Source organism: Pristiophorus japonicus, unplaced genomic scaffold (genome assembly GCF_044704955.1).
Source record: "Pristiophorus japonicus isolate sPriJap1 unplaced genomic scaffold, sPriJap1.hap1 HAP1_SCAFFOLD_58, whole genome shotgun sequence".
NCBI lineage: Eukaryota > Metazoa > Chordata > Chondrichthyes > Pristiophoridae > Pristiophorus > Pristiophorus japonicus.
Window position 1 is genome coordinate 2,240,219 of NW_027254488.1, and position 23,623 is coordinate 2,263,841.

The window sequence follows — 23,623 nt, forward strand, 5'->3', positions numbered from 1 at the left end:
CCTGTACAATTGTAGCAAGACTTCCTTAATCTTGTACTGTGGGCTATATATTCGGTACTATGGGGCAACTGCAAACAGTGCTCCCTGGCAGTCTAGTGGTTAGGGTTTGGTGTTCTCATTGCTGTGGTCAGTGTTTGATTTTCGGTCAGGGAAAGCATTGTTACAGAGCAAGTTGATTAAAAATAATTCAAGTCGGTGAAATACTGAATAATTGTTTCAATCAGCATTAATGCACCGACATGATTTTGCACACTGAAGGAAATACAAATATGTTTGCCCAGCGACTGTTTAATTTTAATAACTTTTTATACAACCGTAGAATCAGCAGAAAAACAGGATATTCGCCCATAGTACTTATCTAAGGAAGGATATACTTGCCTTGGAGATGGTGCAACAGAGGTTCAACAGATTGATTCCTGGGATGAGAGGGCTGTCCTATGATGAGAGATTGTGCAGAATATGCCGATACTCTCTGGAGTTTCGAAGAATGGGAGGTAATCTCGTTGAAACGGACAATATTCTGAAGTGGATTGACAGGGTAGATGTTGAGAAGCCCGGCTAGCTCAGTCGGTAGAGCATGAGACTCTTAATCTCAGGGTCGTGGGTTTGAGCCCCATGTTCGTCGATTACTGTTCCTTAAAATGTATGTTGCTTTCACCGAAAAACATCATTAATGAACCCATAATCTTCTATTATTTAGAGATAACCTTTCAATGCTTCACCAAACCATTCCTTTCGCTGCAGCCACCCGGGATCGTTTCCTGGTTTGGGAAGTAACTTTGATATCACCGTTTGGAATTGAAGTGGAGTAATTTTCTGAAGTTCGATGGATGTCCCAAAGCACTTCAGAATGGTGTCAAAACAACTGAGTTTGTAATTAAAAACACTGAATGTCAGGAGAGGGATTTGAATCCACACCACCAGAGGAGACTGTGACCTGAACGCAGCGCCTTAGACCGCTCGGCCATCCTGACTGTTGGATGCTTCAGTTACAAGTTATTACTGGGAAAGTTTCAGACCGGGCGCTTGTTCAGTGTTGCTGGAAGGCCCAGTGATCGGGATATCCTCACCCCCGGGGTTTTCTTGAGCCTGTGCTCGGTATACGAGGAGCTTTGCCCCGGGTCTGAGGTAGTTTGCATCCCAGGGATGGACAATAACCCTCTGAGCTCTGGAACTGGGGAAGAGCGAATAATTAATGAGTTGTTTGTGGGTTTCAAATGGAACTTAGATCTGATGGTATCAACCGATAGTGTTGTTTCGCAGAATGAAAGAAATGCGAAAAGGGACAATCGAAATTTCAATAACTGAACTTTAATAATTAGTGAAACTTTAACGCTTGATGAAGTTTTATCCCCGATCTGATTTTACACACTCTGTATTTGAGTGGATTAGTTTTAAAATGTTCATTGCTCATGCGACAATGTATCCCGGACAGCTTTTGTTCAATTTTATTGCAGACAAGTTTTTGCTTCACAAATAATGTTTCCGCACAGGCTCGAAACAGAGACTTTTCGCGTGTGAGGCAAACATGATAACCGCTACACTACGGAAACTGCTGCTTAGCTCAGTGCCCAGAGAGAAGTGTTCAGCAACAAGCTGAAATGCTCAATCCCTCTCTCTGCAAAACGTTCCTTTCACAAACATTTCTCTGAACGGAACTGCACCAAACAACAATGTTCTCCTTTCAAAGTCATTAAACTCCCAATTCCCACATCTGCAATTTTAAGGACAAGGACTGAAAGCGCTTTGCGATCAGAAAATTGCAGGAAACCCCTGTGGTTAATGACAGGGCTTTTGATGGTTGATTTCTGTACACACCTTGTGTTATGTATTTAACCCTTGGCGATCTGTATCACACCACCACCAGAGGGCCTACCTGTTGGAGTCCCAAGGGATTCCAGCATCCCTTGGCAGCACAGTATAAAAGCACTCTGGAGTCTTATTAAAGGAGCTAATGTCACACTTACTCATTGTTCACAGTACTCAGTTTCATTCTTTATTATGAGCGTATCAATTGGCGACGAGACAACGAACAACCACGCGAAAATCCAAGTAACAGTTGGTATAACTTGATAACAGCACAGCTGGCAATGGTTGCGGAATATATTAATGAAGCCAAAACGCACAATGGCAACCTGGAACTGCACGGCACAGAATCCTCAGTGAAAAACAATTAAAGGCTTTGTCCCTGAATGGGCTACGATCCACCAACCTTGCAGTTAATAGCTGAACACACGTATCCATTGCACCACAGAGACTGATAGATGCACATATTGCTAGACATCGCTGTGATATCTTCACAGAGCACAGCACACACAGCTTCCGAACATGCAGGCTGCTCTCTCGGAACTCTCCGGAAAGAGCCTGTTCTGTTTGATGATTAACGATACAGTTGCAGTACACAATACGTCCACATCCACAGTGTGGAGCTACAAGCATTACATGCTTACAGACATTACAATCCCAAACTGCGGTGTCAGTCAGTTAAAGCTTCAGATTGCTCTGACCGGGATGGAACTTGTCCACTCTCAGTTGTACTTTTCCCAAAAAAAGGGTGGGACATTCATTGTGGATATGTGGAAGCAGTCTGGTCCCGCACACTGCAGACACTTCCATGTCACCGCCAACCAGCTCTCCCACAACCGGTGTGATCTACCTTCCAGCCTTCTGGTGCCTTGTCTGTGACGAAGTATTCTGATTGTCCCGAAGCCGGTATCCTTTGTCATCAATCGGGTTTTAAGTTGTTTCGGTAATTTTTACCTGCTGGACAGTCGAGGCACAAATTGTAGAGTGGAACACTTGCGTGGACCCCGGTTTTCTAGTGGTTGATTTTCCTGGTTGGGTCCGTCGGTCGCGGTGGTCCGGTTGATGCCTGTTACCTAGTCAGTTGGTATTGATGTTCCACTGATTGGTTTTTTGGAGTTCTTTTCTCCGATGTCGTGATGTCTCTTCCTGTGTTTTCTTGCCGTGTGCTCTCGATCTTGATCTTGTTGTTGCAAAGTAATGGTCAGAAAAATAGGTTGCTCTTGGTACGATAGGCTCCCAGTTATACTCTGAGAGGCTGCTTAATCTTCGTGCCAAATCTAACGTTTCTTTTGTTTAAGTTTTGCTGCCCATTGATTTAAGTGGTCTTCTTTGTATAAGTTTTGGCGGACTAGCTAACTGAGACTTGATTAAATGTTTTAATCTGGTGTAGATAGACTTTGGGATGGTGATACTCCTTATTTATGAACTGATGAACTCTTGTCCATTGTAATAGCACTGCTTTGGCTTCGGGAAGTCTGAGCTGAGCCAGATATTTCTATACATGTTGAAAAGGTGTTGGAATATGGATGTGATATTTGGGTACTGTGGGTAAGGTGGATAATGTTTCTTCCGTGGTCGATTGTTTAAATGCTAATGTTTTCTGGGGGCCTGACTATGGTTTAAGAGCTCCCCCAGACAAACTGATTAGCTACAATATCCAAACTCTAAATCCCACCCCTCTGTCACTGCAGCTTTTCCCCACAGGCCCAAACATGCATTTTAAAATCCCAAACTTGGTTAATAATAGTAGATTTCTTCCATATGCTTTTTAGAATCCCAAACTTTATGTTTAATAGGCCTAAATCGAATTTCCTTTTCAGTGAGTCCAAACACTGGGGGGTTTCCATGAATTTTGGAATCTACATTGGCAGTCCCTCTGAATCGAGGAAGACTTGCTTCCACTCGTAAAGTGAGTTCTTTGGGGGCTGAACAGTCCAATACTAGAGCCACAGACCCTATTACAGGTGGGACAGATAGTTGTTGAGGGAAGGGATGGGTGGGACAGGTTTGCCGAACGCTCTTTTTGCTGTCTGCACTTGATTTCTGCATGCACTCGGTGTTGAGACTCGAGGTGCTCAGAGACCTCTCGGATGCACTTCCTCCACTTAGGGTGGTCTTGGGTCAGGGACTCCTGGGTGTCAGTGGGGATGTTGCACTTTATCAGGGAGGCTTTGAGTGTGTCCTTGTAGAGTTTCTGCTGCCCACTTTGGCTCGTTTGCCATGAAGAAGTTCCGAGTAGAGCACTTGCTTTGGGAGTCTCGTGTCTGGCATGCGGACTATGTGGCCTGCCCAGCAGAGCTGATCGAGTGTGGTCAGTGCTTCAAAGCTGAGGATGTTAGCCTGAATAAGGCCGTTGATGTTGGTGCGACTGTCCACCCAGGGGATTTGTAGGATCTTGCGGAGACATCGTTGGTGATATTTCTTCAGCAACTTGAGGTGTCGACTGTACATGGTCCATGTCTCTGAGCCTTACAGGAGGGCAGGTATTACTACAGCCCTGTAGACCATGAGCCTGGTGGCAGTTTTGAGGGCCTGGTCTTCAAACACTCTTTTCCTCAAGCGGCCGAAGGCTGCACTGGCGCATGGAGGCCGTGTTGAATCTCGTCGTCGATGCCTGCTCTTGTTGATAGGAGGCTCCCGAGATATGGGAAGTGATCCACGGTGTCCAGGGCCGCGCCGTGGATCTTGATGACTGGGGGGTAGTGCTGTGCGGTGAGGACAGGCTGGTGGAGGACCTTTGTCTTTCGGATGTTTAGCGTAAGGCCCATGCTTTCAAACGCCTCAGTAAATGCGTCGACTATGTCCTGTAATTCAGCCTCTGTATGTGCGCGGACGCAGGCCTTGGTGAGGCCTCACCTGGAATATTGTGTACAGTTTTGGTTTCCTAATCTGAGGAAGGACATTCTTGCTATTGAGGGAGTGCAGCGAAGGTTCACCAGACTGATTCTCGGGAGGGCAGGACTGACATGTAAAGAAAGACTGGATCAACTAGACATTTCTTCACTGGAATTTAGAAGAATGAGAAGGGATCGCAGAGAACATATACAGGTCTGATGGGATTGGACAGGTGAGAGGGAGGAAGTATGTTCCCGATGTTGGGGAAGTCCAGAACCAGAGGTCACAGTCTAAGGACAAGGGGTAAGCCATTTAGGACCGAGATGAGGAGAAACTTCTTCACTCAGAGAATTCTGAACCTGTGGAATTCTCGAGCACAGAAAGTTGTTGAGGCCAATTCATTAGATATATTCAAAAGGGAGTTAAATGTGGCCATTACGGCTAAAGGTATCAAAGGTATGGAGAGAAAGCAGGAAAGGGGTACTGAGGTGAATGATCAGTCATGATCATATTGAATGGTGGTGCAGGCTCGAAGGGCCGAATGGCCTAATCCTGCACCTGTTTTCTATGTTTCTATCTTTCTATGCAAAGCACAGGAACAAATGGTTGAAGTATCGACTGTCCCTCAGTTAGCATTTCTTTCATTGTGCAAAAGAAGGTTACGGGTTAATTAATGATGCAATACCGTGAAAGCAACACAAAAGTTGAACAAAAAAACATACGGTGACTGGCAGGTGAGCGCTGCTTCTGACACCCGGTGGGAATGGGCGGGGATTTTAAAGCCCCTTGTTTTGTGAAACCTTCATAGAGTCAAACATTTCCGATGTGCTGTATCGACCTCGTGGCGCAACGGTAGCGTGTCTGACCCCAGATCACGTCGAGGTCACTGTTTTTCAGGGTAATTCGGGAATTAATATTTTCTTTGCTGTTTGGCAATATCCAGACCCATGTTCCAAGGTCTGTCTCACTGTTTCCCCGGTGTCAGGCAGAGATACGCCTGCTGCCCTCATTTATTTCATGTGACAGGACACAAAAGTTCAAAATAAACCTGCAGTTGGCCACATATTGCCCTGAATAGTCAGGATGGCCGAGCGGTCCAAGGTTCTGTGTTTAGGTCGCAGTCTCCTCTGGAGGTGTGGGTTCACATCACACTTCTGACACTTCCTGTTTTCAATCATGAAGTGAAACTCATTGTTTGACACCACGACCAACGCCTAAAAAGTGGGATTCAGCAGTCCACCTGCTCGCTTAACACTTCCGTCTGACCTGGTGGTGAAAGTGGAGATGTTTCCGCAGTGTTACGGTTAACACGTTCGCCTCACACGCGAAAGCTCACCAGGCGGGATTATTTTCTGGAGCTTTCTCCTCATGCATGCTCAGGGGCGAGTTTGTTCTCCTGTGAAATGTCATAAGATCATAAGCATGTAAGGATTAGGGGCCAGAGTAGGCCATTCGGCCCCTCGAGCCTGGTCCAACATTCAAGAAGATCCTGGCAGTTCCTCGACAGCAAGTTTAAGCGTCCTGGGCGGAGCTGTAATCAACGACAAAAAGGTGCATTTTGCAGAAGCCCAGCTAAATCAGTCAGTAGATCATGAGATTCTAAATCTCAGGGTCAGAGGTGCGAGCCCACATTTGGTGATTATTTTTCATCGAATTATATAATCAGAAGTTTACAGCACGGAAGGAGGCCATTTCGGCCCATCGTGACCGTGCCGGCCAATAACAGGCTCTCCAGCCTAATCCCACTTTCCAGCTCTCAGTCCATAACCCTGCAGGTTACGGCACTTCAGGTGCACTTCCAAGCACTTTTTAAATGTGGTGAGCGTTTCTGCCTCTCCCACCCTTTCAGGCAGTGAGATCCAGACCCACACAACCCTCTGCATGAAGAAATTTCCCCTCAAATCCCCCCTACACTTTCTACAAATGACTTAAAATTTATGCCCCATGGTTGTTGACCCCTCTGCTAAGGGAAATGGGCCCATTCTGTCCACTATATCAAGGCCCCTCATAATTGTATACACTTCAATGATGCCTCCCCTCAGCCCACTTTGTTCCAAGAAAAACAATCCCAGCCTATCCAATCTGTCCTCATAGCTAAGATTCTCCACTCCCGATAACATCCTCGAAATCTCCTCTGTAAGTCTCCAGTGCAATCACAGTCTTCTTCCTGTAAAGTGGTGACGAGAACTGCACGCAGTTCTCCAGCTGTGGCCTAACCAGTGTTTTATATTCAAGCATAATCCACCTGCTCTCTTATTCTAGGCCTCGGCTAAAGAAGGCCAGCATTCTGTAGGTCTTCTTAACCAGCTAATCCACCTTGCCTGCTACCTTAAGGGATCTGTGGACATGCACTCCCAGGTCGCTTTGTTCCTCTACAATTCTCAATGTCCTACCATTTAATGTTTAATCTCTTTCTATTGTGTCTGTAAGCACTCAAGTAATGACTCCATGAGGCAAGGTATTGTACTTGAACTGTGGTGACCTTAGTCCATTAATTGCAGTTCCTGAGTGAGGGTACATTATGGTGAGCTCCGTTTTATACCTGGTTAACTGTCGTGTACCGGTGACCCCGAGGTCTCCACCAGTTGCACCCTCTGGTGGTACAGGCATCGTATATACAGTGTGAAGGTACATCCAGTCGTATTATGTAACTGTACATTGAGTGTACAGGGAGTATACTTATACTAAACAGACACAACATCACTCTCCACTTAGTCTTGTGCCACTGGCCTTTGCATTGTGTGCTCTGGCCCGAGACTTGAGTGCCCAAAGCCCTTGCACCTTGTCCATGCTTTGGCTTGGTTCTCTCCTTGTGGACCCCCAAGTCCTTTTTGTCACGACATTGGGAAATGTGCAGCAGTGGATGGTTGGAGATTGCAGTGGGGGTTGTGTTGGTTCTGGGTGTGATCCATGTTTGTCCATGGCTACAAACATCCATTCCCCCCCGCACCCTCCCCCCCCATACATAGACCATGTGTGTGGCTCAACACCTGCATGTGCAGACCTGTACAGACAGAAAGAACAAAAAAACATCGGATTAGTTACTTCACTGTTTGGGTTCTGCAGTAGTGGAACAAGTACATTTTACAGGTAAGGTACATACGTGGTATCACAGTCTTGCCCCTGGGTTGTGTAGGTGCAGGTGGGTGAGGTCACTAGTTCCAGAGTAACAAGACTGCGTCCAGATTGTCTGATGATGGAGCTGTGTCCCCTGCCAGCTGGGTCGGCTCAGATCGCTCACCTGGCTGAGTCTCAGAGCCTTTGCCGTTGCCTAGTGATGGGCAGAGCCACAGGAGTGTGTGGCCTCCTTGTCCTCCTTTGAGGGCTGCGGTGTCTCCCTGCTGCTCTTCAGTGATAGTGGGAGCCTGGTCATCCCATGTCCTGTTGGGAGGGCAGGAGGGTGCTATTTGCTCGCTCCCAGTACTGGCCCTGGTGGCCAGAGAGGTAGAGCCGATCGGGGGCAGGGTACCGGTCGTGGTGCCTTTGCCGTCCGCTGATCACTGGGCCTGCAGCTGGTATGCTCCCTCTGTGTGTGGCCACACTCCCTGGGGTATCACATTGGTCGCGGAGGGGCAGGCTACATGATCGCGGGACCTGGGTGCTGACGGAAGGTTGCCCTTGGTTTTGTCGGCAGGCTTGTAAATCCCAGCATCGCACGTCATCACTTCGCTTACTCTCACAATACATTGGTTCTGACCGCAATTGCCCGACTTATCATGATTATCATGGTGCAAGGGTCAAGGATGTCTCGGAGCGGGTGGAGGTCATTCTAAAAAGGGAGGGAGAACAGCCAGTTGTCGTGGTGCACGTTGGTACCAATGACATAGGTAAAAAAAGGGATGAGTTCCTACGAAATGAATTTAAGGAGCTAGGAGCTAAATTAAAAAGTAGGACCTCAAAAGTAGTAATCTCGGGATTGCTACCAGTGCCACGTGCTAGTCAGAGTAGGAATCGCAGGATAGCTCAGATGAATACGTGGCTTGAGCAATGGTGCAGCAGGGAGGGATTCAAATTCCTGGGGCATTGGAACCGGTTCTGGGGGAGGTGGGACCAGTGCAATCCGGACGGTCTGCACCTGGGCAGAATCGGAACCAATGTCCTCGGGGGAGTGTTTGCTAGTGCTGTTGGGGAGGAGTTAAACTAATATGACAGGGGGATGGGAACCAATGCAGGGAGATAGAGGGAAACAAAAAGGAGGCAAAAACAAAAGACAGAAAGGAGATGAGGAAAAGTGGAGGGCAGAGAAACCCAAGGCAAAGAACAAAAAGGGCCATTGTACAGCAAAATTCTAAAAGGACAGAGGGTGTTAAAAAAACAAGCCTAAAGGCTTTGTGTCTTAATGCAGCGAGTATCCGCAATAAAGTGGATGAATTAACTGTGCAAATAGATGTTAACAAATATGATGTGATTGGGATTACGGAGACGTGGCTCCAGGATGAGCAGGGCTGGGAACTCAACATCCAGGGGTATTCAACATTCAGGAAGGATAGAATCAAAGGAAAAGGAGGTGGGGTAGCATTGCTGGTTAAGGAGGAGATTAAGGCAATAGTTAGGAAGGACATTAGCTTGGATGATGTGGAATCTATCTGGGTAGAGCTGCAGAACACCAAAGGGCAAAAAACGTTAGTGGGAGTTGTGTACAGACCTCCAAACAGTAGTAGTGATGTTGGGGAGGGCATCAAACAGGAAATTAGGGGTGCGTGCAATAAAGGTGCAGCAGTTATAATGGGTGACTTTAATATGCACATAGATTGGGCTAACCAAACTGGAAGCAATACGGTGGAGGAGGATTTTCTGGAGTGCATAAGGGATGGTTTTTTAGACCAATATGTCGAGGAACCAACTAGTGGGGAGGCCATCTTAGACTGGGTGTTATGTAATGAGAAAGGATTAATTAGCAATCTCGTTGTGCGAGGCCCCTTGGGGAAGAGTGACCATAATATGGTGGAATTCTGCATTAGGATGGAGAATGAAACAGTTAATTCAGAGACCATGGTCCAGAACTTAAAGAAGGCTAACTTTGAAGGTATGAGGCGTGAATTGGCTGAGATGGATTGGCGAATGATACTTAAGGGGTTGACTGTGGATGGGCAATGGCAGACATTTAGAGACCGCATGGATGAACTACAACAATTGTACATTCCTGTCTGGCATAGAAATAAAAAAGGGAAGGTGGCTCAACCGTGGCTATCAAGGGAAATCAGGGATAGTATTAAAGCCAAGGAAGTGGCATACAAATTGGCCAGAAATAGCAGCGAACCTGGGGACTGGGAGAAATTTAGAACTCAGCAGAGGAGGACAAAGGGTTTGATTAGGGCAGGGAAAATGGAGTATGAGAAGAAGCTTGCAGGGAACATTAAGACGGATTGCAAAGGTTTCTATAGATATGTAAAGAGAAAAAGGTTAGTGAAGACAAATGCAGTCAGAATCAGGGGAAGTCATAACGGGGAACAAAGAAATGGCGGACCAATTGAACAAGTACTTTGGTTCGGTATTCACGAAGGAGGACACGAACAACCTTCCGGTTATAAAAGGGGTCGGGGGGTCTAGTAAGGAGGAGGAACTGAGAGAAATCCTTATTAGCCGGGAAATTGTGTTGGGGAAATTGATGGGATTGAAGGCCGATAAATCCCCAGGGCCTGATGGACTGCATCCCAGAGTACTTAAGGAGGTGGCCTTGGAAATAGTGGATGCGTTGACAGTCATTTTCCAACATTCCATTGACTCTGGATCAGTTCCTATGGAGTGGAGGGTAGCCAATGTAACCCCACTTTTTAAAAAAGGAGGGAGAGAGAAAACAGGGAATTATAGACCGGTCAGCCTGACATCGGTAGTGGGTAAAATGATGGAATCAATTATTAAGGATGTCATAGCAGTGCATTTGGAAAGAGGTGACATGATAGGTCCAAGTCAGCATGGATTTCTGAAAGGGAAATCATGCTTGACAAATCTTCTGGAATTTTTTGAGGATGTTTCCAGTGGAGTGGATAAGGGAGAACCAGTTGATGTGGTATATTTGGACTTTCAGAAGGCGTTCGACAAGGTCCCACACAAGAGATTGATGTGCAAAGTTAGAGCACATGGGATTGGGGGTAGTGTACTGACATGGATTGAGAACTGGTTGTAAGACAGGAAGCAAAGAGTAGGAGTAAATGGGGACTTTTCAGAATGGCAGGCAGTGACTAGTGGGGTACCGCAAGGTTCTGTGCTGGGGCCCCAGCTGTTTACACTGTACATTAATGATTTAGATGAGGGGATTAAATGTAGTATCTTCAAATTTGCGGATGACACTAAGTTGGGAGGCAGTGTGAGCTGCGAGGAGCATGCTGTGAGGCTGCAGAGCGACTTGGATAGGTTAGGTGAGTGGGCAAATGCATGGCAGATGAAGTATAATGTGGATAAATGTGAGGTTATCCACTTTGGTGGTAAAAACAGAGAGACAGACTATTATCTGAATGGTGACAGATTAGGAAAAGGGGAGGTGCAAAGAGACCTGGGTGTCATGGTACATCAGTCATTGAAGGTTGGCATGCAGGTGCAGCAGGCGGTTAAGAAAGCAAATGGCATGTTGGCCTTCATAGCAAGGGGATTTGAGTACAGGGGCAGGGAGGAGTTGCTACAGTTGTACAGGGCATTGGTGAGGCCACACCTGGAGTATTGTGTACAGTTTTGCTCTCCTAACCTGAGGAAGGACATTCTTGCTATTGAGGGAGTGCAGCGAAGGTTCACCAGACTGATTCCCGGGATGGCGGGACTGACCTATCAAGAAAGACTGGATCAACTGGGCTTGTATTCACTGGAGTTCAGAAGAATGAGAGGGGACCTCATAGAAACATATAAAATTCTGACGGGGTTAGACAGGTTAGATGCAGGAAGAATGTTCCCAATGTTGGGGAAGTCCAGAACCAGGGGTCACAGTCTAAGGATAAGGGGTAAGCCATTTAGGACCGAGATGCGGAGTAACTTCTTCACCCAGAGAGTGGTGAACCTGTGGAATTCTCTACCACAGAAAGTTGTTGAGGCCAATTCACTAAATATATTCAAAAAGGAGTTAGATGATGTCCTTACTGCTAGGGGGATCAAGGGGTATGGCGAGAAAGCAGAAATGGGGTACTGAAGTTGAATGTTCAGCCATGAACTCATTGAATGGCGGTGCAGGCTAGAAGGGCCGAATGGCCTACTCCTGCACCTATTTTCTATGTTTCTGTGTTTCTATGATTAGTTACATTTACAAACTTGAAATTGTCAGTTACATCTTTTACATTTGTATCACCATCATCGCTGTATAAAAAGTGGAACTGTCCCTTTAATTGTGATGGGTTGCCGGTCTCCTTTAAGAGGGTCTTTCAATCTTTACCCCAATCCAGTTCGCCGCTAGTCATCACGTCTTGCTCCCTTGTGGTCTGGCTGCCGCCATCTTGACTTCAGGCCCTTCACCTCGTGGTTCAGACGCAATCTTCTTTCTCTCCATGAGGTAGGCTGCGGTGATCCTTTTCTCCCCAGGTTCTGCCACGGAAGCCGGGAAGTTACCTTCTGTCTGAATTTTCTTCCTCTGGAATCCTGCCACTGGAGCCTGGAAGGTGAGGTCTGGTTGTTTGGGCTGAATCATCTCACCGTTGGGTTGAGCGGTCTGTATCGTCGCCGCACTGTCGAGTTGGGCGGTTGGTTTTTCAGGTGTTGTGCTGGATCCAACTTCGGGGTCATGGAGGACGTCGATCGCTGGAGGTTGGAGCTATTCCCGGCTCCAAGTGACCTTTTTCATCCACCTTCTTCCTAATAGCTTTGGACCATCCCCAGCAATGATCCACAAAGGTAACCTGTGCATCTCGCCGCCATGGGACACGTGGACATCCACGCTGCCAACGACTGGGATGTATCGTTTGTGTAGGTGAGCAGTTTCCCTTCGATCGGGATCATTTTAGGTCGTTCGATTGGATTGTCCCTGAGTTTCTCAAAGGCTGCCTGATTCATCAGTGACTGGCTCGCCCCTGTGTCCATCTCCATCGTGACTGGAACACAGTTGACTTCAACTTCCATTTTCACCGGGGAACTCTCGGTGGTGCAGGTAAACACTCCGTACACCTCATCGTCGCTGGACTCCGGATGATCAGCCAACTCTTCATCGACTCAGTGAGTACGATTTCTCTTGCATATTCGCTGGAGGTGGCCCTTCATGTTACAGCCTTTGCAAGTATAGTCTTTATAGCGGCACTGGTGGGCCCTGTGATTTCCTCCACAGCACCAGCATGGGGTTGGCCGGTTGGCCACATGTGGCGGACTCAGGATTGTGGGACTCAGGGTTCTGTTCTCTCTTCCCTGAGGGAGACTGCTAGCAGCAGCCCTGCCTCTAAAAGGCACCTTTCGGTTCACAGTACTTGCCGGGTTAGAGTCCTGGGGGTGAGACATCCACTTGGAATCGCAGGCCGAGATCATGAACGCCTGGCTCACGTTAATTGCCGTCTGCAGGGTGACCATGGTGTCCGCAGAGAGCAGCCTGTGGAGAAGGCCCTTGTGACCGATTCCAATAACAAAGATGTCCCTTCGTGCTTCGGTGAGGTGATCACTTAAATCACATGGTGCAGCCAATCGTCTCAGGTCTGCAGCATATTTTGCGATTTCTTGGCCTTCGGATCCACCGGTGGAGAGAGAACCGGTGTCTGGCTGTGAGGATGCTCTCTTTAGGTTTGAGCTGTTCCTGTACCAGCGTTACGAGCTCAAGATATGTTATTGTCTTCTCTGGGACTAGCAGGTCCCTGACAAGGCCATAGACGGTGGGCCCACAACTGCTGAGCAGGATAGCTCAACACTTATCAGCCAGCGAGGTCGGGTCGTCTCCCCCCATGTCATTTGCAATAAAGAAGTGTTCGAGCCTTTCCACAAAGGCCTTACAATCTTCCCCATCGGCGAATTGTTCAAACGTGCCAAGGTTAGCCATTGTCACATGGAAATTCGTATTCTCGTCACCAGTTATTGTGTCTGTAAGCACTCCAGTAATGACTCCACGAGGTAAGGTATTGTACTTGAACTGTGGTGACCTTAGTTCACTTATTGCAGCTCCTGAGTGAGGGTACAGTACTGTGAGCTCCCTTTTATACCTGGTTACCTGTCGTGTACAGGTGACCCCGAGGTCTCCACCAGTTGCACCCTCTGCTGGTACAAGCATAGTGCATACAGTGTGAAGATACATCCAGTGGGCTTATGTAACTGTACATTGAGTGTACAGGGTTTATACTTATTTTATACCTGCACAACAAAGATCATCGGTTAATTAATGGTGATTTCCCGTGAAAGCAGGATAAAATTTATCGATGATTTAATTTCTGCATTTAGAAAGACATGGGTTAATCATGGATAGTCAGCATGGATTTGTTCAGGGAAGGTTTTGTCTGACTCACTTGATTACATTTTCTGAGGAGGTAACCAAGTGGATCGATGAGGGCAGTGCGTATGATGTAGTGTATAAGGATTTTAGCAAAGCTTTCGCCAAGTTCCCACATGGAAGACTGGTCACAAAAGTCAAAGCCCATGGGACCAGGGCAAAGTGGCAAGTTGGATCCAAAATTGGCTCAGAGGCAGGAAGCAAATGGTAATGTTTGATGGGAGTGTTTGGGACTGGAAGGATGGTTCCAGTGGGGTTCCACAGGGCTCAGTGCTCGGTCCCTGGCTTTTGGTGGTAACATCAATGATCTAAACTTAAATATAGGAGGTATGATTAAAACGTTTTCAGGTGACACTAATTTAATCCAGAGAAGTGTGAGGCTGTGCATTTGGGGAGGGCAAACAAGGAAAGAAACACACATTAAATGGTCGGACATTGAGAAGTGTGGAAGAACAAAGGGACCTTGGAGTGCATGTCCACAGATCCCTGAAGGTAGCAGGCCAGTTGGATAAGGTGGGTAAGAAGGTGCACGGAATGCTTACCTTTATTGGCTGAGGCATGGGATAGAAGAGCAGGTTGGTTATGCTTGAAATGTATAAAACACTGGTTCCGCCCAGCTGGAGTATTGCATGTAGTTCTGGTCACCGTATTACAGGAATTATGTGATTGTACGAGAGGGTACAGAGGAGATTTACGAGGATGTTGCCATGCGTGGAGAATCTTAGCTGTGAGGACAGATTGGATCGGCTGGGTTTATTTTCATTGGAACAGAGGAGGCTGAGGGGAGACAACATTGAGATGTATAAAATTATGAGGGGCGTAGATATAGTGGATAGCAGAGGGGTCAACAATCAGGGGGCAGAGATTGAAAGTAATTGGTAGAAGGTTTAAAGAGGATTTGAAGATAAAATTCTTCATGCAGAGGTTTGTGGGGGTCAGGAACTCGCTGCCTGAAAGAATGGCGGAGGTAGATACCACAAGTAAAAAGTATTTGGATGTGCACCTGAAGTGCCGTAACCTGCAGGGTTATGGACCCAGAGCTGGAAAGTGGGATGAAGCTGGATCGCCTCTTGTTGGCCGGGGTGGAAGTGATTGGCCAAAATGGCGTCCTGATGTGCTGCAAACTTCTCTCAATCTATAATTCTATGAAAAATGGAAATGTCCAATGTGGGTGTCGAAACCACGACCCTGAGATTAAAAGTCTTATGTTTCACTGACTGAGCTCGCCAGGCTTCTGCCAAACATACCGTTCTCTCACTGATTGCAGACAGTCGCCTGTTGGCTCCGCCCCAGATGTTTAAACTTGCTGTCGAGGAACTGCCAGGATCTTCTTGAATGGTGGACCAGGCTCGAGGGGCCGAATGGCCTATTCCGGCCCCTAATTCTTACATGTTTATCATCTTATGAACTTTTCACAGGAGAACAAACTCGCCCCTGAGCATGCATGAGGAGAAAGCTACAGAAAATATTCCCGCCTGGTGAGCTTTCGTGTGTGAGGCGAACGTGTTAACCGCGACACTGCGGAAACATCTCCACTTTCAGCACCAGGTCAGACGGAAATGTTAAGCGAGCAGGTGAACTGCTGAATCCCAGTTTTAAGGAGTTGGTCGTGGTGTCAAACAATGAGTTTCGCTTAATGATTAAAAATAATAAATGTCAGAAGTTGGATTCAAACCCACACCTCCAGAGAAAACTGCGATCTAATCACAGCACCTTCGACCGCTCGGCGGTGTGTGTGGCCACCTGCAAGTTGATTTTGAACTTGTGTGTCCTGTCACATGAATTAAATGAGGGCAGCAGGCGTATCTCTGCCTGACACCGGGGAATCAGTGAGACAGACCTTGGAACAAGGGTCTGGTTATTGCCAAACAGCAAAGAAAATATTAATTCTGAAAGAACAGTGACCCCGACGTGATTTGAACACGCGACCTTCTGATCTGGAGTCAGACACGCTACCGTTGCGCCACGAGGCCTACACAATGTGTTTGAGATGTTCCTCTATATGAAGCTTTCACGATACAAGGGGCTTTAAATTCCCCGCCCATTCCCACCAGGTGTCAGAAGCAGTGCTCACCTGCCAGTCACCGTGTGTTTTTTTCTTAAACTTTTGTGTTGCGTTTATGGAAAAGCATCATTAATTAACCCCTCACCTTCTTTTGCACAATGAAAGAAATGCTAACTGAGGGACAGTCGATACTTCAAACATTTGTCCTGTGCTTTGCGGAGCGGGCAGGGAAGTGGACCTGAGTCCATGATCGCATCGATCATGATCGTATTAAATGGTGGAGCAGGCTCGAGGGGCGTATGACCGACTCCTGCTCCTATTTCTTTTGTTCTTATGTTCTTCAGCATGTTGACCCATTTTACACACTGTATTGCCGATGTCACCAGGAATCTGGGGCAACTTTTGTCAAATTTAACAGCACCGGTTATTCCTTCCGTGCAGAGAAATTAGAATCAGTCGTGAAGATAAAATCCCATGGTGATCATTTTCAGATTCAACGCAGTAGGATTTCAAATAAAGTGAAAGAATTTTACAGTGAAAAGATTTGGAAGTTTTACTTGTATTTGTATCTTTAATGAAACTTTGTGGCATCTGACTCCCGTTCATGCCACTGCTGAATAAGAAAGGAGGGTTTGACGTTGACCAGACTGCACTGCCCCTGATATTTGTGAGTTCATCCTTTATATTCAGTGATTTCTCGCCCTTTGATGGGCTGCAGTGTGGCGGATATCACGTTGGCCTCACACGCGAAAGGTCCCCGGTGGATCCGTTTTCTCTCACTGAAAGTTATCTATTTATTGGTTAAATAAAGAGCAATTCAGGAATAAGGGAGCATTTCTACCAGGAGAATAAATAGCTAATAAAAACAGCAAATGCTGGAAATCTCAGCAGGTCAGGCAGCATTTTCCAGGAGACTAAACTCTCCTCCGATTGTTCCCTTATAGCAAGTTTAAACATCATGTTTCTGCCCAGAATCAAACCGGGTACTTTTCACGTATAAAGCAAATGTGATAACCACTGCACTACAGAAACCTCTGGCACAGCAGCCCCAACAGAGGGGAGCTGACCAGTGAGCTCCCTCTGTGCTGATCGGGAATGTGTTGGCTCACCTTAAACAACTTCTGTCCCACACTGAAAGTTCTCAATCCTTCTCCTCCACTGCCCTTTACAGAAATGTCACGGATCACCCAGCCACCGTGTTCACTTCCACATCCTCACAGTGGGGCCACAGAGGCTCCTACTGTCTCCCCGCGATCAGTGAACTCGCCCAGTTTACTAAATTAAACCCCAAACAAGTGCCCGGCAAAGGGCAGTAGAAGCCAGATAGTCTGTAAGCTCGGTCTATCGCAGAAAGTATTGGTATTCATGGTGATTACAGCAATTATTAATCGTCTCACAAACCTCAATTATTTTTATGCGATGAATTGATCGAGAATTGAAACCAGTTTAGAGCGCCGGATCTTAATCCCTCGACCACCAGGGAACGGTTATGATACATGTAGATATATTTATATATATTTATATATGAACCTGAATATCAACGGCTCGCTACCTAGACCTCATGGTGCAACGGTAGTGCGTCTAACTTTGAGTGAGAGAAATTGTTCCACAGTGATACCCATTTCATCTTATGTTCCCTTTTAAACACTAGAAACTGAGACAGGGGGAATAAATAGAGAAATAAAAGCACAGGGATAAAGACAAGAGGAAGAGAGAAGGGGAAAGATACTGTCCCCACCCAGAACTAATGCAGAAACCCCTCTGCTGCGCTCGGGGTGGCCACCCACAGCCTGGATACACTAACGGTAGAACACCAGCGGCAGGTCGGGGCCATAAAAGGAACGGCGAGCGGCCCTGGGAGAAGCTTGGAAGTCCCGGGAGACGACTCCAGGGAGCAGCGCGAGCTGGTGCAGGAGGGCGGCGGCAGCGAAGTGTGAAGTCATCAAGGTCCAGGTCGGTGATTGGAGCGTGGGCAGATACAGCAGGAGCGGCGAGATCGGGGCAAAGGAGCGGCGAGAGACTGTGGAGGGATGTGATCGGTGCCCAGCAGAGGCATGAGTTCGGGGCCAGGGGCCCAGGATTAGCACGGGCCAGCCCACACTGCGATATGTGTGTGCACTAGGTCCGTGCAGCAGAGCTGGTTGCCTGTCGTCTTGGTTAACCCTTGCCACTAGACCAAGACCTCGCTCTGTCAAGCCCGTGTGATGGCTGGGGTGCAACGGCCACCACACGTTAAAAAAATCCATGCACAGGCGTCTTCCACCCTTCGGGATGTCGTTCGGATCCTTCATTGAAACACCTGTGAATTCATCCTTTTTCAGCGTGGAAGCAAGTCATCCTCGTTTCGAGGGACCGCCTATGATGATGATGATGATGGATACATTAACGTCCCAACAGCTCATTGACTGCAGGAGTGGGACCGTGTGGCGCTTCAGAAGACATGTCGAAAAGGCCAAGTCACTAATTTCGTCTCATGTGCTCCTCCGATCAAGAACAGCAACACACATTAAAAATGCTTCAATAATGGTTACATCTTATCTCCACATTTGCAAAGCAGGTAGTTTGTTGGTCTAGGGGTATGATTCTTGCTTCGTTGGTTGTTACTTGAAATTTGCAGAAAGATCCTGGCTTCAAATCCTAGACCAGCCTTGAGATTGCATTGAAATTTTGCAAAGAAGGACTTGTATTTCTGCAGCGTCTGTCAGGAACTCATGATGCTCCAAAGCGCTTTACAGCCGTTGAGTTGCCTTTGAAATGTTGTCATGTGAAGAAAGATGTGCCCAAATCACCTCAACTCTTTGCAAACGAGTTCATAGAATCAAAGAAGTTCACAGCACGGAAGGAGGCCATTTCGGTCCATCGTGTCCGCGCCGGCCAACTCGAGGCTATCCAGCCTAATCCCACTTTCCAGCTCGAGGTCCATAACCCTGCAGGTTACGGCACTTCAGGTGCACATCCAAGCACTTTTTAAATGTGGGGAGGGTTTCTGCCTCTGCCACCCTTTCAGGCAGTGAGTTCCAGACCCCCACAGTCCTCTGCATGAAGACATTTCCCCTCTAAACTTTCGGCCAATTACTTTAAATTTATGCCTCCTTGTTTCCCTCTGCTAAGGGAAATAGGTCCTGTCTATCCACTATATCTCGGAACCTCATCATTTTATATACCTCAATGAGGTCTCCCCTCAAGCTCTGTTCCATGGAAAACAAACCCAGCCTATCTAATCTGTCCTCATGGCTAAGATTCTCCACTCCCAGCAACATCCTCGTAAATCTCCTCTGCACCATCTTCAGTGCAATCATGTCCTTCCTGTAATATGGCGACCAGAACTGCACGCAGTACTCCAGCTGTGGCCAAACCTGCCCCACCGACCCCATCTCTTGTATTCTATGTCTCGGCTAATAAAGGCAATCATTCCATATTCCTTCTCAACCACCTTAGCTACCTGGCCTGTAACTTTCAGTGATCTGTGGACATGCACTCGCTGGATTCTGGGGAGGACCCAGCAGATTGGAAAACTGCAAATGTAATGGCCATATTTAAAAAAAGGAGGCAGACAAAAAGCAGGAAACTATAGACCAGTTCGCCTAACATCTGTGGTTGGGAAAATGTTGCAATCCATTATTAAAGAAGCAGTAGCAGGATATAGAAACATCGAAACATAGAAAATAGGTGCAGGAGTAGGCCATTCGCCACTTCGAGCCTGCACCACCCTTCAATAAGATCATGGATGATCATTCAGCTCAGTACACCTTTCCTGCTTTCTCTCCATACCCCTTGATCCCTTTAGCTATCAGGGCCACATCACCCTCTTGAATATATCTAACATCTGGCATCAACAACTCTGCGGCACAGAATTCCACAGGTTAACAACTCTCTGAGCGAAAAAGTTTCTCCTCATCTCAGTCCTAAATGGCTTACCCCTTATCCCTCAGACTCCGACCCCTGGTTCTGGGCTTCCCCAACATCGGGACCTGTCCAGTCCCGTCAGAATTTTATATGTTTCTATGAGATCCCCTCTCAGTCTTCCAAACTCCAGTGATCTCTCGATCCCTTGATTCCCCGAGACTCGAAAAATCTATCTAACGCAGCCTTGAATATATTCAGAGACTCAGCATTCACAAGCATGTGGGGCAGAAAATTCCAAAGATTCATATCCCTCTGAGTGAAGAAATTCCTCCTCATCTCTGTCTTAAATGGCCGACCCCTTAACCTGAGACTGTGGCCCCTGGTTCTAGACACTCCAGCCCGGGGGAAACAACCTCTCAGCATCTACCTTGTCAATCCCCTTCAGAATATTGTGTGTTTCAATGAGATCACCTCTCATTCTTCTAAACTCTGGGGAGTATCGGCCCATTCTACACAATCTCTCAACTTAAGACAGAACTCTCATCCCAGGAATCAATCTGGTGAACCTCCTTGTACCACCTCCCAGGCAATTATTTCCTTCCTCAAATAAGGAGACCAAAACTGTGCGCAGTACTCAAGGTGTGGTCTCACCAGGGCCCTGTACAATTGTAGCAAGACTTCCTTACTCTTGTACTGTGGGCTATATATTAGGTACTATGGGCCGAGTGCCCTGTTTTTTGGCTGTTTCGATGGTTGTATAAAAAGTTATTAAAATTGACAGTTGCTCGGGAAATATATTTGTATTTCCTTCAGTGTACTCCTTACTCTTCAAGGGCTAGATTTTCCCCAAGCAGTTTTGTCGGCGCACTGACCTCAAGCGCATTGACTTTGCGCGCTGGAAATGGCTCGGGGAAAAACTCGCCCCATCCTGGCCGCTGTGTACAGTCCCCGGAGTCCTGGCGTGGCGTCGATGATGAAGTGGGGGGCGGAGCCAAATGCCTACGCTGAAAACATTGCTGACACCTTCGCACATGGGCAGTAGGGAGAGAAAACGTGGCACTCTGCAATTTTTAAACAGTGTCAAACCCGATGAAAAGCACAGCAGCTTCTCAGCTTCTCCGGTCGCTCGGCGGGCTCTCCCCCTGTCCCTCCCCGATAAAACGCACAGCTCCAGCAGCTGCAACTTCTCCGGTCCACAAGCTCACACTTCTCCGGTGTGCAGAGGCAGTATTTCCCCTTCTCTCTTCCTCTTGTCTATATCCCTCGGCTTTGTTTTCTGGATTTATTCCCCTGGCCTCATTTTATGTGTTTAAAAGGGAACAAAAGATGAAGCGTGTGACACTCTGGAACAATTTCTCTCACTCAAATATATCTATTTAGTGAAGTGAAATAAAGAGCAATTGAAGAATAAGGGAGAAGCCACTGTCACCCTTTTGACAGGAGAATAAACTCGCCCATGGCTGTTCATCCACAGAAAGTTTAAACATAATCTTCCTGCACGGGATCCTTCCACGCGGAAAGCAAACGTGATAACGGCTCCACTGCGGAAACCGCTCTGACCAGAAGTACAGCAGAGGGCAGCTGACCAGTGAATGCCTTCTGTGCTGATCGGGAATGTATTGGCTCACCTTAAACAACTTTTGTCCCTCACTGACAGCTGTCAATCCTTCTCCTCCGCTGCCCTTTACACAAACATTTCACTGATCCCCACCCACCACCCCACATCCCCATCGTGTTATCTTCCATGTTAGCACAGTGGGGCCGCGGAGACACCTACTCTCTCCCCGCGGTTAGTGAACTTAGTCAGTCTGTAAAATTAAAGGGGAACAAGTGTCCCGCAAAGGGCAGGGGAAGGGAGAGAGTCTGTAACCTGGGTTTAATTGTTTGTCAAAGGCTACACGTCCTGTTGTGTATTTCCAGCAGTTTCCTACTTTCACAGGTGGAGATACCGGGGCTGGACCATGTTCCTTAAATACAATGAGGTCGGGATAAAAGTTCCGCACATACTCAGGGCAAATTAAATGATTGAAGTTCTAAAATAGATTAATTAATGATGTTTAAATCAATGAATCTTTTTTTCCACATGAGATGCATGTAACTCTTTCTTCTAAGGTTTTAATTTTGATGGAAGTGCAATTTCCCTGGCCGGAAATCGACCCAGGGCCGCGGTGGTGAGAGCGCCGAATCCGAATCATTGGACCACCAGGGAACGCTGCATTGCTGCATCGCTGCATCGTAATGCTTGGTGTCATTATTGTCCTTTTCAATCCACTTGTTTCACAACGAAACACATTGTAACCGTGATCTGAATTTAACGCCACGTCATTCTTTGAAATCACCTTTAAATGATTGGGTAAAACCACTCCTTGTACCACCGAAAAACAGCTTCGATTCCAGGTCAGGGCGGTAACTTCTGTAACAGCTTTTTTCAATTCAAAACCTTATAAAATTGAAGACATGCAGCTAATAAGAAAAAATAAGAATTAATTAAATCACAGTTAAATAACCGATAACCTTTTTCAGGATGAAATAAATATTAATATAGCTACTGAGGGACAGTAGTATCTTTAATCATTCATTTTCTCTTTACATGTGATGAGTTTTTATCCCGATCTCATTTACATGCTGTATGAGAAATTGTAAGTGTTTATGATTCAGATGTAAAACCATTGATTGTGTGTGTGTCTATTCTTGATAGGAGGAGCACTTGAGACCAAAGTTCCAGTTCGATATATGCATCAATAGAATCAATTTTCACCAGTTCCTTTAAACCCAATAACATAATTTATTTTGATTGGACTGGATGGAAGAACATGATCCATGTAAATTTTTTTTATCGTTTTACTTGTGCTGATTGCTCATAAAAGTATTGGAGTGGGAACTCACTGGATGACAGCAAAGCTTGCAATGTTTGCGGAATATATTCGTGCAGCCAAAATGCACAATGACAACCCGGAACTGTGCGGCACCGAATCCTCGGGGAAAAACATTAAAAGGCTTCGCCCGGAGATGGGTTTGGATTACCCACCTTTCAGTTACCAGCCGAATGCGCTGAACCATTGAAACACAGATACACACTGCAAGACATGCAAAACCAGGGTGTCAGTCAGTTAAAGCTTCAGATTGCTCCGACCGGGATGGAACTTATCCACTCTCAGTTGTACTTTTCCCAAGTAAAGGGTGGGACATTCATTGTGGATGTGTGGAAGCAGTCTGGTCCCGCACACTGCAGACACTTCCATGTCACCACCAACCAGCTCTCCCACAACCGGTGTGATCTACTTTCCAGCCTTCCAGTGCCTTGTCTGTGACGAAGTATGTTTCAAAAGTTTTGGAATAGTTGGTTCCATGGTGTAATGGTGAGCCCTCTTGATGTTAAATCTAGCGATCTGAGTTTAAATCTCGGTCAAACCTAAATTCTTGTTGTCCCAGCTGCTGAAAATTTGGGACAAACAAGTGAAAGACACCTGTTGCTGGTGGGCAGTTTTGTTGCCTTTTTCATTGATGCTTGATCTACAAGTCTAGTTGTCAAATTGTGTGCTCAACCGTCAGTTATCTGCTACAAATCAGCGGAGGACAAATCACTTTGTTGTCTAATGCTGCCTTTGCCTGCACAATGTGTGCTGAGATTATCTGTGCAATATGCATTCCGCAGGATGAATAAAAGCAATGCTTTTTGAAATGCAGGCACTGCATGTTTTGCACTCGACAAAACATTGCATTTTCTTTTCATTAATTTTACATTAATGCAT

General features: G+C 46.7%; 2 non-coding genes across 2 annotated transcripts; one reads left to right on the forward strand and one right to left on the reverse strand.

Annotated features, from left to right (window-relative positions):
• The first annotated feature begins 552 nt into the window (after positions 1 to 552).
• On the forward strand, positions 553 to 625 carry trnak-cuu (transfer RNA lysine (anticodon CUU)). Its single transcript has one exon. It is a non-coding gene; the product is annotated as a tRNA-Lys (tRNA).
• A 15,296-nt stretch (positions 626 to 15,921) lies between these two features.
• On the reverse strand, positions 15,922 to 15,993 carry trnaw-cca (transfer RNA tryptophan (anticodon CCA)). The gene has a single exon. It is a non-coding gene; the product is annotated as a tRNA-Trp (tRNA).
• Between the last annotated feature and the right edge of the window lie 7,630 nt (positions 15,994 to 23,623).